The sequence below is a fragment of the Macaca mulatta genome, chromosome 15, assembly GCF_049350105.2.
Source record: "Macaca mulatta isolate MMU2019108-1 chromosome 15, T2T-MMU8v2.0, whole genome shotgun sequence".
In the NCBI taxonomy this organism is placed as follows: domain Eukaryota; kingdom Metazoa; phylum Chordata; class Mammalia; order Primates; family Cercopithecidae; genus Macaca; species Macaca mulatta.
This window is the reverse complement of record NC_133420.1, coordinates 85,144,390-85,160,858: the sequence shown is the minus strand read 5'-3', so window position 1 is coordinate 85,160,858 and position 16,469 is coordinate 85,144,390. Positions and strand designations below refer to the sequence as shown.

Sequence of the window (16,469 nt, the reverse complement as noted above, 5' to 3'; positions counted from 1 at the left end):
TCAAATACAACTTTGAAGTGAAATAGGAACAATTACAATCACACATTTTTGCCAACAAGAAATAGGTTAGTTCCTGCAGCGTAAAAATCCATGCTTTGGGATTGGATGAACTCTTAGAAAGCATTTTCTGCATCCTGCTGGTTGTAGAAATGTTTTCCCCGCAAAAAGTTGTCGAGATGCTTGAAGAAGTGATAGGTGGTTGGGGAGAGGTCAGGTGAATTTGACGATTGAAGCAAAACTTCGTAGCCCAGTTTGTTCCACTTTGGAAGCATTGGTTGTATGACGTGTGGTTGGGCATTGTCATGGAGAAGAATTGGGCCTTTTCTGTTGATCAATGCCAGGTGCAGGCATTGCAGTTTTCGGTGCATCTCATCAATTTGCTGAGCATACTTCTCAGACGTAATGGTTTTGCTAGGATTCAGAAAGCTGTAGTGGATGAGACCAACAGCAGACCACCAAACAGTGACCATGACCTTTTTTTTTTTTTTTTTTAAGTGCAAGTTTAGCTGTGGCAAGTGCTTTGAAGCTTCTTCTCAATTCAACCGCTGAACTGGTCATCACTAGTTGTTTTATAAAATCCACTTTTTGTCGCATAGCACAATCCAATCAAGAAATGGTTCATTGTTTTTGCATAGAATAGGAGAAGATGACACTGCAAAACGATGAATTTTTTTAATCTTCACTCAGTTCACAAGGCACCCACTTACCAAGCTTTTTCACCTTTCCAATTTGCTTCAAATGCTGAATGACTGTAGAATGGCTGACGTTGAGTTCTTCAGCAACTTCTCATGTAGTTGTAAGATCAGCTTTGATGATTGCTCTCAAATGGTCGTTGTCAACTTCGGATGGCCAGCCACCATGCTCCTCATCTTCAAGGCTCTCGTCTCCTTTGCAAAACTTTTTTTTTTGTTAGTTTGTTTTTGTTTTTGAGACAAGAGTCTTGCTCTGTCACCCAGGCCTGAGTGCAGTGGCCTGATCTTGGCTCACTGCAACCTCCACCTCCTGGGTTCAAACAATTCTCTTGCCTCAGCCTCCCAAGAAGCTGGGATTGCAGGTGTGTAAAATCATCCCCAGCTAATTTTTGCATTTTTATTAAAGAGGGGTTTTTGCCATGTTGGCCAGGCTGGTCTCGAACTCCTGGCCCCAAGTGATCCGCCTGCCTCAGCCTCCCAAAGTGCTGGGATTACAGGTGTGAGACACCATGCCCGACTTCCTTTGCAAAACTTCTTGAACCACCACTGCATTGTACATTCGTTAGCAGCTCCTGGGCTAAATGCATTGTTGATGTTGTGAGTTGTCTTCACTGATTTACTACCCATTTTGAACTCAAATAAGAAAATTGCTCAAATTTGCTATCTAACATCATTACTATAGTCTAAAATAAACACAAAAAAATAGCAAGTAATAAGTCATTAGCAAGAAAAATATAGCAAAAAAAATGCCCATTAAAATGATATATAACATAACCACGTTTATTTAAGAATGTATTCCAATGTCAAATGGAAAATTCCAACAGTGCAAAAAACGCATTACTGCAGTCAATATTACTAGATGGCATTTTACTTTTTGTAACACACAAAGTCTCATCCTGAGGCCCTGTCCCTGAGTTTTGGGGAGTGGGAAGGAAGAGACTACTCTGATAATTCTTCCTTCAAGGAAAGGTTGAGAACAACCCATCCATAGTATTTTGGAAGGAACAGCATTCATTTTTTCCCTGAGGTCTTTTCTCTTTGTGAGGAGAAAGCAGGGATCAGAAACATTGCCCATTTTCAAACTAGAGATCACATCTCTTATGGAAGATACTGTGACAAAATAGCGTTTCCATATAAAAAGTCATATCATTGTTTGGCTGGCCTCACAATAATAGTCTCCTTATAAATGATTCACTATTTAATTCCTGCCCTACTCAATGGCTCCCCTTGATTTTCAGAAGAATATTTCAACATCCTAGCTTAGCACTGTCTTTATACATGAAATAAGTCCTGCTTTCCACCTTTGCCGCCTCTGCTTGGCTGAAAGTGTTGTCCATCAAAATCTGTTCTCCTTCTTCTATAATAACAGAGTTGAGGCTAGATGCGTAAATTAGAGACTGCATTTTCTAATATCCTCTATATCTAGAACTAAGTTATCCCGATGTGAGCCAAAATGGTGAGCTTTAGAGCAATGGACATTTTCTCCTCCATGCTCTTTTCCTTTTCCCATAAGTGGGAACATAATGGGAGAACTTCAATCAATCAAATGAGGTAACACTCAAGGAAGAAGTAGATCAATGAGGAAAAAGGAGCCTGGGTTCTTGAATAACCTCGTGGGGCAGAGTTGCCTGTGAGCCTAAACCATCTGGACTGTTGCATCAGACAGAAATGGCATTCTCTTATGAAACCTGTTTAATGCTTAGGTCTCGTTGATACAATAGCTTAGGCTTTGCCCCAAATCACACATACCCTTTTGTCATAGGTGGGGTTCCCTAACAATCAGCCTCTGAGACTTTGATACATATGCATGCAGGTGGTTTAGTAGAGAGTGCCCTCCTTAGTATCATGGATAAGGACAGTAGGATTTGGCGGAGGGAGAATTTAAACCACATGAAGTGGTAATGGAGGCCACAGATGATCCTAGAGGAAGTTTTGGATTTGAAATGGCCCTTCAGATTTGTTGAGGCAAATAGGCCAGACAGCCATACCTCCACAGTAACCAGTCATTATATACAGGTGGCCTTGGGGAGGAGAGGAAATATGAGTGAGGACACTGTCTTTGGCTAAGACAAATACCTAACTAGGGGCTCAATTGAGAGCCTAGAGCCATCAATATACCCAGTAGTTGGGGATGAGTTCCTCAGCCCAAAAGGGGATCTGGGTGACACACCACAGCACCACAGCCACTTCAGTTTACACCTTGAACTCCTCAGATCCACTTGGTTCATATAATAATACATTCTTCAAACAGCAAATTGTGGATTGTGGTTGGTCTGTTTCCTCAGAGAAACCTACAAACTTCAGCCCCCACACGGCTGCTGGTGTTAATGGTTGAAACGGATTCACATCATTCCCTCCTCTATTACCTTTTCTAAATTCCTGTCTCTCTCCGCAAACACCTCTGTTGATCTCCATCGCTTACATAGTGGGATGACTCACAACTTCCATCCTAAAAGATCCGAGCCCTGGTCTCCAGGCTGTTCTGAGGCTTTTGCTGCAGTACTTGTCTCTTGGCAGGGGAGTACCAAGAAATGCTCCATGGATTACATGGGTGCAAAACATACAGTTCTCTTCACCCCTAAAGTAACAGCAGCCCCACCTCCACCTGATGATCAGGGTCAAGTATCCATGGCAGAATGGTGACTCCTTTTTTGCCTACTGGTTTTTGGGCATAAGCAAGCCTAAGTGACCAGATGGCAATTCTTGCCTAATAATGGAACTTTTGTTATATCCTCCTGTGAAAGTGCTGGTTCTTGAAAACCAGGAATTGTAAACACACTGATCACAGAGTTTTGCAGGGAGAAAATGCAAATTTCCCAAGCGGGTCACTGAGACTTACAATAAGAGAATTCCCTTCTGCTTCTACTCTTCTGTTCCTGGACAAATGTACTCTTTCTATTGTGAACAAAACATTAAATCATCATTGATGTATAGTAGATACCACATTGTATAGGATGGGGCCACCTTCTCACTAGGTATCATCCCCATATCAGTGCCCAGTTCAACGAAGCCAATCCGTAAGTCCATCAGGTTGGCAACTTCTTCTGGGTGTGGCGGCAGGATCAATGGATTCCATAGCCATAAGCCCACTACAACGCTTCCTTTGCCAAAAAAAAAAAAAAAAGGGCCGTGGTAGTGTATGGGATTCTTTGTTGGTGCACCATATACCCTAATGATGACAAAGACCTTACCTAAGTCAAACTCATACACAAATATACAAAAATATGTGATGATTCCAATCAAGATGAATGGTTGCTTCTCCCAGGGTGGAAGGATTCTAATGTAATCAACTTGCCACCACTCAGTAACTGATCTACATAAGGGAAGGTAATATGTCAGCAGCTATGCATTGATTGGGGTTGTGGACACATTAGAGATTAGCCAACAAAAGTAGCTAGGTCAGCCTTGGTAAAAGTCCATGATATTGGATCCATGAAAAGCCTCTTCCTTGCCATCATAACTACTCCATTATGCCCGCACTGGGTGGCTGAAGAGAGAGCTGGCTAATGTCAACTGCTGAAGTCATTCTGTCTATTTAGTTATTTATTGCTTCTTCCTTGACGGATGCTTTATGGAGGCTTTCACATGTGAAATAAGGATATTTACTCATTTTAGTCACTTCCATAAGTCTTTACACATGCCTCTTCTCCAGATCATTTTGTACCACATCTTCTAATATTTCTTCTTCTTGGCCCCTGATCAACCAATGAAGCCATTCACCACTACCCATGAGTTTTTCTCTATTTTTATATTGGACCACTTTTATTTTCATATAAAATGCTTGTCTAGGTGTGCCATTAGAATCTCCACTCATTGACAGAGTCTCCTCTTACTACTGCCCCCATAAAGGATATCCCTGAATGGGACTGTAATGCAGCTATGATCCATTTTTGACTTGCACCCACGTGTTGAGCTGATTCATACATTAACCAAAATTGATCTTTTCCTCTGCTTTCAGCTTCTGTTGGAGATCTGGCATCTCTTTCAGGATTTCAGGTTCAGAAACTATCTGAGGTCTAGAGACTGGGCAAGGGGATTGGCTGCTGTGTTCAGCCTTTTGATCATCCATCCTTGATTTCTTTTGATTGTGTAAACTGAGTACGTTCTTATTGACCCTCACCCCATCTATTTTGCCCCCAGGGCCACTGTATCCTATTAACCATCTCTCAGTTCCACTTTTGTCTCCATTATGCCAGCACTGTGTTGGAAATAAGAGCTCGGAGTCACAGGGAAAACGAGCACTCAAACAAAAGATTTCTCATGTCAACTGCTAAAGTCCTTCTGCCTATTTAGTTATTTGTTGCTTCTTCCTTGATGTATGCTTTATGGAGGCTTTCACATGTGAAATAAATATATTTACTGTTCTTGTAAAATGTTACTTCCATTCTATTAACTTAGCTCCCAACCAAGCTAACACTTCAACCTTGCCCCTCATTATAAAAAATATCCTTGCCTCTGATAGCCAAGGATCACCACCTGATCTCTATTTCTTGGAATTCTATCACTCTCATTGTTATCAGTCTACTCAGTTTTCTAACAGCATCCCCTGCCATCAGTCACTGCTGAGTTTTTCTGTGATGCTGGAGCCTGTCTCACCAACATATTCCTGATCACTGAAGTAAAAGGGGTATCCACCAGGTCATCCTGATGAAGATATGTAGCCAGCAGGTTTCCCAGCCTTACAGAGTATTTCCATTTGAGCATGCCTGCCTCTCTGAACCTTATGATCCCTTCTTGCACCATCTGCCAGGGCACAACAACAGTCAAAAGTGTGGGAACCAAGAATCTCAGAAGAAGTTGAACTGTGGTCCAGTTGCATCAGAGGCTTCAGAAGACCTTCCTGACATCTCTTGAAATGGGATGAATATTCAGAATTTTCTGCCTTAAATTAAGGGGAAGAGATCTTTGTACCTTTATATTTTGGATGCATACTGTCCCAGGGGAACGAGTGTAAACTTCGACAAGGAAGTTCCCTTTGGTTGAGGGCAATTTCCAAAAGAAGGTAAGCTGAGATTTCACAGCCATCATCACTCCCAGCAGCTGGAAGGCTGCATGTTACAATCTCCAAGTGGTGGAGTGGGTCATACACTAGAGCATCCATCTCACCAGTATTCACTACACTTCACACAAAGATGATCCTCAACAGCAAATGCCAAAATCATCCCCTTCTGTCTTGGCACCTACAGCTTTTCCATCTCAGCTCTTCTCCATATAGCTAACTCCTACTTACTCTTCAAAATAGCTCAAATATTGCTTTTCTGTCTTCCCTGACCCCCCTTAGTCTACTCTGCTTTACTGTCTCTCCTGTTTTGCTCCCAGAGTAACTTTTATCATCATTTTATCACATTATATTGGAATGATTATTGAAACCCACTGTAAATAGTAAACTCCTTGAGGGAAGGGACAACGTTTTGCTCTCCTTTACACCCCTTAGGTTGACATGCTGCCTGGCATATAGCAGGCACACATCCAATGTGATTTATTAAATGTGTGAGTGGGTAAATGAATGACTGAATACATTAATGAATGTTCACATACGCTCTCATTTTATTTCCAAAAAGAATTTGAGGCAGCCAAGTTCCAAAAAACCCAACATACTGCAGCTTATGGAGTAGTAGCTCAAAATATGCAAAACCTGGCAGAAATGCATGTCTTACTCTATAGAACGGCACACTATTGGGGTATAAATATGAATCTTGGAAAAACCCTGATTTCAAGCTACAGATGCCCAGATTGGTGACAGCAGGGTATCTTCTCACAAGGACCAGAGATCCCAGCCAATAGCACTTTCAAGAATGTGCAAGCAAAGAGTTAACAGTCTCACAGCTGCCTTTCATTGGAGGTGTTAATGAGGTGACAGGGGGGAAGGATTTTAAAAAGAAATTGCCTTCAGTCATTCCAGTTAAATTCCAGTACAATGGAAAGACATGAAGCTCTCTCCACTCCTCCTCTCTCTCGACCCCTCCCCCCATCTTAATGGGGTCTGACCTTAGCTCTGTGGTTGCATGCCTCAGTCCACAAAAGACTTGGAACGGCCGCCTTGGTTTCCAAACCTCAGGTTGCCTTGGGGGAGTTACTAAAATTTGGTTACCAGAGATACTTAGGTTAGAGAAAATGATTAAAAAAATAATGTGTGGTGAGACAGTTGTAGGATGTCATCTGTGAGAACAATCAGGAACCCAGGCACTAAGTCATTCCAATGTACTTTTTACTTGTCTACTTGGAAATTCTGTTTCTCTGGCATGAATCAGGAATAGAGGACAAAGTTTTAGAAGGAACTTTTCTGAGTCTTTGAAAAAGGTTCTCAAGCATGGCCAAAAGACAAAATGGCCACTCCAGCCAAAAGTTTTCAATGTCCCACAGTAGCCCCCTCACAGTGAAGTTAGAGATAAAAGGATACTGCAATGGGTAGGTATTGATAGGGAAGGGAAGTGCTGGGAAGGGCAGGGCATGGTCCCTTTAAATGATACAGAGGGCACCAGGGAAGTGCTGGGTAGAGGAGGGCGTGATCCCTGGCTAGGGCTCCACCCCGGGGGCCTGTGCCCAGGGACCTAGGTGAAGACAGGCATTTTTATTTTCCTGCCCAAACGTTGCATTTCCCAAGACTACCCTGGCCTGCCATGCCCCCATCCTGTGCCTATAAAAACCCGGAGACCCTAGCCGGCGGACACACAGGTGGCTGGACGTCTAGAATAGCACATCAGTGGAGGAACACATGGGCGGCTGGATGTCAAGAGGCAAGCCCCGACAGACACCCACACGCGGGCAGGCCATCAATCGGTGGAATGAGGCAGAGTTGGGTGGGGCAGTCAGAAGAGAGCTTGGGCCACTGAGCAGCCCGACTCCAGGGGAAAACCTTTCCACTCCATCCCCTTCCACCTTCCCCCATCTGCTGAGAGCCATCTCCACTCAATAAAACCTTGCACTCATTCTCCAAACCCAGGTGTGATCCATTTCTTCCGGAACACCAAGCAAGAACTCCGTAATAAAGAGAGCCCTCTGTCCTTGCGACAAGGTAGAGGATCTAATTGAGCTGGTTAACACAAGCCGCCTATAGACAGCTAAACTAAAAGAGCACATGGTAGCACAGACCTACTGGGGCTTCAGGAGCTGTGAATATTCACCCCTAGACACTGCCCTGGTGTCAGAGCCCTACAGCCTGCCTATATGCTCCCCTAGAGGTTTCAGCAGCAGGGCACTGAAGAAGCCAGCCACTACCCCCGTCACACGTCCTGCAAGGGGCACAAGGGAACCTTTCCCATTTCTGTATTGCTTATGGCACCAATGATTTCAATTTCTGAGGAGACTACTCCCTTGAGGAAAATATCTATTGTTGACTAGGTCTATATGATATATAGAGAAGGACGCAGGCTAGGGAGTCAAAGAGATACATGTGTGTATAAATTTGGGCAAGCAAAAACTCTCATTTCTCACCTGTAAAATGGGGCTCATGATCCTACCTTTAGGATTACTGCAAGGCTGAAATGTGATAAGATGTGAAAAATATTTAGCACAAGACCTAAGGACGTAGTCAAAACTATTATCAATGAGGAGGATTTGCCAAGGAATTCTCTTCTCATGGTAGAAGATGTATGCTATTTATGTGTACAATACTGAAATACCTTATGTACCATGAGTACAGGAAGAGGCTCCTTCATTTTCTTAGGACCTGTTAAGAGAAAAAATGAGAAGAAATCCTAGTTGTTCAACCAGGATGCATCACTGTGTTCAGAAATTACTTAATCTCTTTTGAGCCTTGATTTCCTTCTCAATAAAATGGGGCTCTTATGACCTACTTCATAGGGTGTCTATGACATTTAAATACGTTAGCAAATTTAAGTGAATAGTACAGTCCCTGGCTCAAAAAAACCTCCAGTCGTTTACTAATGATTTGTTCCAAGACGAATAGCCTTCAATCTGACTCTTATTTTCTAGTGAACAGATTCACAATTATTAAACAATATCTATTCCAGCTCCTCATCAACATGTGAGAAGTAAAACTTTTTCATGGTCATCAAAAAACCTGTAGAGCTTAGGCATAGGCCAGAGCAAGGGCTATACAAGCAACATTTTAGCACATTTTACAGAGCAGGTCTAGATTCTAGAATGCTGAGAGGGGAGAGCAAGAGGCCTCTAGACCAGCGATTTACTTTTCCATTTACTAAAAACAAACAGCAATGAGAACAATCCATAAACGTTTAGACCAGCAAAGGAAAAATGTTACCTTTTTCTTAAATGGTGGATACATCAGGAAATCCTTTTGTCATATTTTAGTTTAAAATTAAAAATAGAAGAATTTCTCTAACTTCCACTCAATTTGCTGTGAACCTAAAACTGTTATAAAAAAATAAAGTCTATTTTTTTAACAGAAGAGAATTGGATCAGTTCAGGCATATTTTCAAAAGGAAAATAGAACTTTAATGTACCTTATTTTTTAATTTTTGCATCAGATGAAATTGTATTGAAATCCATTAAACAATAATAGAAATCTTTGAAAATAATAACATTTGAGAAGTACTCGCATAGTTAACATTTTATTTTGTCCTCATTAAAATCCTATGAAACAGCTTTGGTGAGTTTATTATTCCCCATCTTTTTACAAATGGGACTTGGAGAGATTAATAATAGGACCAAGATAATAGCAAGTTGTCACAACAGTCAAAATCCCCATTTCACGTCTCCTTACTTCTTCCTCCAGCACATCACAGTGCATTTCACACAGAAGGAATATAATATAAGGAATTGGCTAGAAAGATACTGGAAGGCCTGGAGAGGAAAAATAGGAGAAGAAACACAAGTAGGAAACGATGCGTATTCTTGTGGTTAAAATTATTGGAAGGAGAAAAGAAGAATGAGACTCAAAGAGAGACGAGATGTTCTTAGAGTCTGGTGAGAGGTCTTGGTGCCAATTCACCATCCAAATATATGGTTTCTCAGGGAAACTTAATACCCACATCTTGTGACATTGAACCTAGCCTCATTATGATTTTTGCCTTAGAATAAAAATACAGAAAAAGAAAAAATTACTTTAAAAAAACAACATAGCAACAGAGAGCATACACGATTTAAAAGGCATTCCTGAGAACTAGAATCATCCATGGCCTCCTGTTTCTGTCCGGTGCTGCAATCCCATTAGCTCCCCTGAGCAAGCTGTGGTAGGCCCAAGCTAGGAAAGAGGACTAGGATCCACTGAGGTACATTGGGAAAGTGGGGCTCTCTGGATGTATCTTGTTTCAGGAGCTCCCTGATCTAGGAATAATGCAGTGTTGAAGGCCTGAATGCTCTTAGTGAACCCATAAAACTGAAGTACACATATTCATGGGTGTTAACCATATACTCAAGCACAGACTGAAATAAAAATTGTAGTCATGATGTCAAATGACTGGGTTTTTCACAATTATAATTGATATTTATTGACTTGACTATTTGCCAAATATTTTGCTAAATGTTTTCATGTATAATCTCATTCAGTCCTCACCAAAACCATATGTGGTAGTTATTTTTATTATTCCCATTTTAAAGATGGGAAATTGAAGTTAAGAGGTTAAATGCCTTCCCCAAAGTCACACAACTAGTAGAAAGAGGAGCTGTGATATGAGCCCAGGCAGTTTAATAGCAGGGACACATTCATAACCAGTGCCATTTTCTTTCTTTTCTTTTCTTTCTTTCTCCTTCCTTCCTTCCTTCCTTCCTTTCTTCCTTTCCTTTCCTTTCTTTCGTTCTTTTCTTTCGTTCTTTCCTTCCTTCTTTCTTTACTTCTTTCTTTCTTTCTTCAGGGCCTTGCTCTGTCATCCAGTCTGGAGTGCAGTGTGCCATCAAGGCTCACTGAAGCTTCAACCTCCCAGGCTCAAGCAATCATCTTCCCGCCTCAACACACACCACCCCCACAACCCAACCAGTAGCTGGGACTACAGGCACATGCCCCCAGGACTGGCTAATTTTTGTATTTTTTGTAGAGACAGGATTTCACCATGTTTCCCAGACTGGTCCTGAATCCCTGGGCTCAAGTGATCCACCTGTCTTGGCCTCCCGAGGTATTAGGGTTACAGGCGTAAGCCACCACACCCTGCCCAGTGCCATTTTCTTCCCTCATTGGAAGGGTGACTTTTCCTTCCTAATTCCTGTTCTAAACCCCTCAGTTTTTCTTGGCATGAAATACCTACTGTTGTTTGGCCAAGGAAAGTCATAAAGAGTATGAACAACAATTTGCTTTCCAAATACGTTATACTCATAGATATCCCATCGGTTCCAGTTCTTTATACCAAGCAATGGGTCACTTTCTTTTCTGCACACAGTGCACTGCTCTTTCCCAAAAGGGACATGGCACAAAACTGGCACAATTTACTCATGCAGCAACTACTTTTTTAAATATTTTGTTTTGTTGCTGTTTTCCTCCCGGAGGAACTCAGTCCTGAAGCAACATTATAGCTCTGACCTAGAAGTTTGAATTAGAGAATTTAAAATGTCATTTTATAAACACACCTAGGGTCAATTCAGTCTTAAAAAAAATAGACACTAAAACAAGACTAAATAAAGGGTAAGATGGGATGGCAAGCTGATGTCTCATAGTGTGAATGTTTTCAACCAGCTTCACGGAGTCTTGTTTTATTTTGTTTTTTATGTTGCTATCTCCATGTATGTTCATTTGTGTGGAATATTTAAACAACAATACATTTCCTAAACTTTTGTTAATACAAAGGAATTTCTAACTCCTATCCAAGACCATTACAACAGCAATTAACATTGTATTATGTCAATGAATGTGTTAGCTACAAATCATTAATTTTTTCTAGGCATAAGTAATAGACATAAATTTGGAGAAATCCTATCAGAAAAGAAAAGAGAAATTTAATAAAGGGAACATGCCACCTTCCATTTAATATAGGACATTTGCCAAAACAAGACAAGCACACTAACCAGAATTTCAACACTTTCCAGGTGTTAGAGATGTTCACCTTTATTGCTAATATGTAAGTCCTCCTCTTTCACCTCCTAAGCTCATGACAAGGCTGAAAGCTACATGCAGTGATTGGGGAGCTACTATCCTGGCCTTGAAAGATAACCACCCTCTGCACAGCTAAGCATTTGGCACAGCCATGGATTCAGGAGCACCAAAGAGCTCTGAAAAAGTAATATTTTAATTATTGCTCTTTTAAACATATGCTTAAATTGCATTTTCCAGCTAAGGAGTAGTTTCAAGTATCATCCATATCTCACTCACAAAGGAAGGTTCTCAGGCCAACTTGGCAGCTTTGAGCAATTCGGCTGATCTGGAAATCTTTCAGCTCCCCAGTTAGAATCCTTCATGTTCAAATCCAGGTGCCAAAACTTTTACTGAGCGACAGAACTATTGCTTAACGGCCACTCTCACCTGCCACTGTCACTGAGCTATAACTACCACTATGTTTAGAGCTACTTCAGGAAAAGGATTGTCAAGCCATATGTTGCAAAGTGACTGCTACATGTCTCTTAGCTGTTTCAGTCAGCACAACTGTGAGATTTCTCACCCAGCAGCAGCTTTGAGTCCATTTGATGGATCAGTTAAACCAGGGATTTAGCTCAGGACTAACAGCACATTAGGGTAATCCATATACCTAGAGTGACAACACACTCACTCTGCTGGGATAGCCCCAGTCTATGGGTATTGTCAAAATACAATTATCAATACTGCCCACTTCCACTGTCAAAGTTGTACCAGTTTGGATAACTGTAATATATAGTCACTTGGACAATGCTGATTGAAGACCAAGAGACCAGGATGAGATATATCTTAATGCAAATACCCACACTAATAGGCTTCATAGCTCACCTTACCTCCCTCCTGGCAGTTGCCAGAAATTCCACTGTTAAATCTTCAAACCATAACGTATTGTACTTTAGTACTTATCAAAGTGTCTGACACAAAGTATTTATCCATTTTGTGAAATGGAAAATGTCAAATCACAAGGCATATTGCTCATTCATACAATCAAAAGAGTATTTATTGTATCTCCACTGTTTGCAGGCATTGTGCTAGGAACTAGGGATCTACAATGAGGCAGGTATAATTACTGTCCTGAAGGAGACAACAGGCTCATGGGACAGATTGATTTAAGATACAGTTTTAGTGAGATCAGTGGTATAAATCTCATGTACTGTAGGAGTATACAGAAGGGCCAACTCATCCAGTCTTGAGAAATCTAGGGAGACTTCTTAAAAACGTGACATTCAACTAAAGGAGAGGAAATAAGATAGAGCCAGGTTCTTTTCTACATTTTATGTGCAAAGGCGCATTAAGAGACCTGAAAGTCTCCAGCATGGCTGGAGTGAGGACAGAAGGAGTGAGTGATGAGGCTGGCAGCAGGAGGTAGAGGAGCACAGGGAAGGCCACATATGCCACATTAAGAAGATAGACTTTATCCTGGGGTCATGGAGAGCCAGAACAAGGTTTTACATAGAAAAGCGACTAGATCAGATTTGATCTTACAGTGGTATCTCTGGCTGCCATATGATGACTATAGGTAGTATATTTGCTCTTAGGCCAAGAAGAGGACATCACTTTTGTGTTTTATTTGAATGCTTTGAATCACTATGGAGAACATTCTCCTTCATCAAGTCAACCATAACTCAACAATGAGACACTCTGGGTTTAGTTTCGAGTTCCAGGGCTTAATTTTCTGGTGCCTTTGGCCAAACCACACTAGGCTGACTTGTACCTCAATTTCCTGGTCTGTAAAATATGGACTGTTGTATTCGCCTTTCACATGGGTGATGTGAGGAACCACTAATGAGAAGCAGCCAAGTTAGAAAAAAGTATTACAGAAATGCTTAGTAAGTCCAAATAGCCAAGAAAGATGAAATGTGTATGTTCAAGTGTTCAAGTGTGCAGTAGAAGTGTTTCAACTATAGATTTAATGATGTGGAGGCTCATTTTCACTAGGGCTGTCTGTACCAGTTTACATCTGAGCCTGGGGTGGCAGCCCTGCTCACCAATTAAGAGCAGATGGCAATCTGAAACCATCCCTGCTTAAGATATTTCAAGAGACCAAACATTTAGTTTTAAAAGAGTTACCAATAATAATAGCCATCATTTATTGAGAGCTGGCGATGTGCAACATACTGCTCTAAGTATTTTGCAAGCATTCGCTCATTAGTTCTTCACAACAGAAAGTTCTAATTCTTCCCCATTATATTTTTTGTCTGAATACTTGAGTTTGAAGAAATTAAGTCTGCCCATCCAGAAAGCCACAGAGCTTGAATTATAACCCAGGCTTGTAAAAGTCCAGGTTTATTCTCATAACCTCTGCACTGCTCTGCTAAAAACTATTAAAAGGCCTCTGGCACTGCCATCTTCTTGCTGGTGTGTTCCCACTCCTACCCATCCTTGTGGCTCATATCATCACTGGCATGTGAAGTTGCTGTTTCTAGAATGTGAGTCAGTCAAGATAGAAAAGTTAATTTATTTTAGTGGATATGTGTCAGTGACACTATTTTTAAAAAGTACATCATGACAACTTGCACATCACACAAAATCTCTTCATTGGGCTGAACCAATATGACCCTGAAAGGCAGTAAGTGATCTATCCCACTGTACGTGTTCCCTCAAGAGTGCCCCTCAGCAGTTGGTGGTTCACATCTGCACATTCAACAATATAAGAAAAATTTAGCTACTTTTTTTGAGAAATGGACCCAACAGTGGAGAATTGAAATATTGCTTAGATAAGTCCTTTCGGGGCATAGATTGGTAGATCCTGTCATTTCTTCTTGCCATATCATATACTAAAAAAAATTGATTGTGATGATTGTATTACCAAACAGTGCTTTTTACACCAAGAGCATGCCAACGTTTAAAACTGAGCTCCATGCAAGTTCTACAACTATACTTCAGGAACTTCACATATATGATTTAAATTCATTTTTAAATAGATTTCTTAAATTATTTTAAGGCTTATTTCAATTAATTTTATCTAATTTATATATTTAATTATAAATAAATTAATTACTAATGTATTTAATTAAAACTTATTTTTAAGACAATTCTAAAACATTGAAAACTAAATCAACTCAAAATTTAAATGACATTCATTAAATCTAAATTTAAATTAAATTAATTCAAAACTAAAAACATATTCAAATTTATACACTCCCACCACCACACACACACCCATGCTAAACTCCAGGCTTATGTATTCAGCTGCCTACTTCATATCCATCTTAACCACACTGTGTCCAAAATCAAAGTCTTGATCTTCCTCACCCCTGCCTCCTGAACTTGTCTTCTCTGCAATCTTCTACAACTCCTTAAGGGCAACTCCATCTTGCCAGTCGAGTCTTTCTTGACTGATCTCTTTCCGCACATCTCAGATCCAAATCTAGCATCAAATGACCACTTCTGATGACCTCTACCACCTTCACCCTGTGTGGGTCACCATCGTCTGTCATTCGGAATGCTGCAATAGCTTCCTAATTAATCTTCCTTCATCTGACCTTTTTCCATAATAGTCCATTCTCAACCCAGCAGTCAAAATAATTCTTTTAAAACTAAGTCAGATCTTGCTTCTCAGATCATATGTCTCAGAATCTTCCAATAGTGGGTTGTCTTCTGAGAAGGCTAAAGCCCTTTCTGTGACCTACAAGAGCTGGCCCGCCCTTATCCCCTTTGCCTTGCTGAATTCATCTTCCAGGACTAGTCCATCTAGCTAACCCCACCCCAGACACACAGGTCTCCTGGCTGTTGCTCAGACACCCAAAGCATGCTGCTGCCTCGGGGATTTTGCACTTGGGATATTCTCTGCCTCCTCTTCCCCAGACAGCGGGTTTCTCTCACCTGTTTTGAGTCTTTGCTCAGTGAGGCCTACCCAAAACACACTATTTAAAATTGCAATCTCCCACCTTATACTCAGGAGGTAAGAGATTCTAAATCTATTCCCTGCACTATTTTTTCTCTACAATACCACTACTTGATGGACTATATATTTAGTATACATTTGTTCATTGTCTGTCTCCTCAACTAGAATTTAAGCTCCATGAGATGGAGATGTAATTTCTCCAATTCTACTGCCCTACTTCCCAGCATGGGATGTGAGCATTGAGTAAATATTTGTAGATGAGGCCAGGTATGGTGGGTCACACCTGTAATCCCTGCACTTTGGGAAGCCAAGGTGGGAGGACCACTTGAGCTCAGGACTTCAAGATTGGCCTGCGAAATATGGTAAGATTACCCCATTTCTAAAAAAGACGAAGAAGAAAAAAAAAAAAGAAAAGAAAAGAAAGAAAAAGAAAAAGAAAAAAGTTAGCCAGCATGGTAGTGTACAGCTGTGGTTCCAGATACCTGGGAGGCTGAGGTGGGAGGACTGCTGGAGCCCCGGAAGTCGAAGCTGCTGCAATGAGCTGTGATTGTACCACTGCACTCCAGCCTGGGTGATGGAGTGAGACCCTGTCTCAAAAAAAAAAAAAAAAAAAAAAAAAAAAAAAAGGGAATCACAGACAACGGAAAAAAAGAATGTCAGATGTAAGGTTATGAGTTACATACAGGGTCGGGTGGCTAGAATCCCTGTACCAAACCCCGGACTGAATCTCGGAGAGGATATGTAGCTAGAGGATGGCTTTGGGGTCCTCAAAAGCAGAGAGTACTTGCTGTTTATTTCCTAATTGGGCCCAGAGAGTTGAAGGACCCGTCTGTCTCTAGTAGCCAACAGGGGCAGGAGCTGGAAGGTAAGCTACAAGCAATCTAGCAGAGGGGTCTGGGAAAGCCCTCACACATTTATCATAATGCTGAAGTGGTCAATTCAACAGACT

At 41.1% G+C, this 16,469-nt stretch overlaps 1 pseudogene; it reads right to left on the bottom strand.

The window, feature by feature from the left end:
* On the bottom strand, positions 1–15,113 carry LOC144334784 (histone-lysine N-methyltransferase SETMAR pseudogene; annotated as a pseudogene).
* Positions 15,114–16,469: the final 1,356 nt, after the last annotated feature.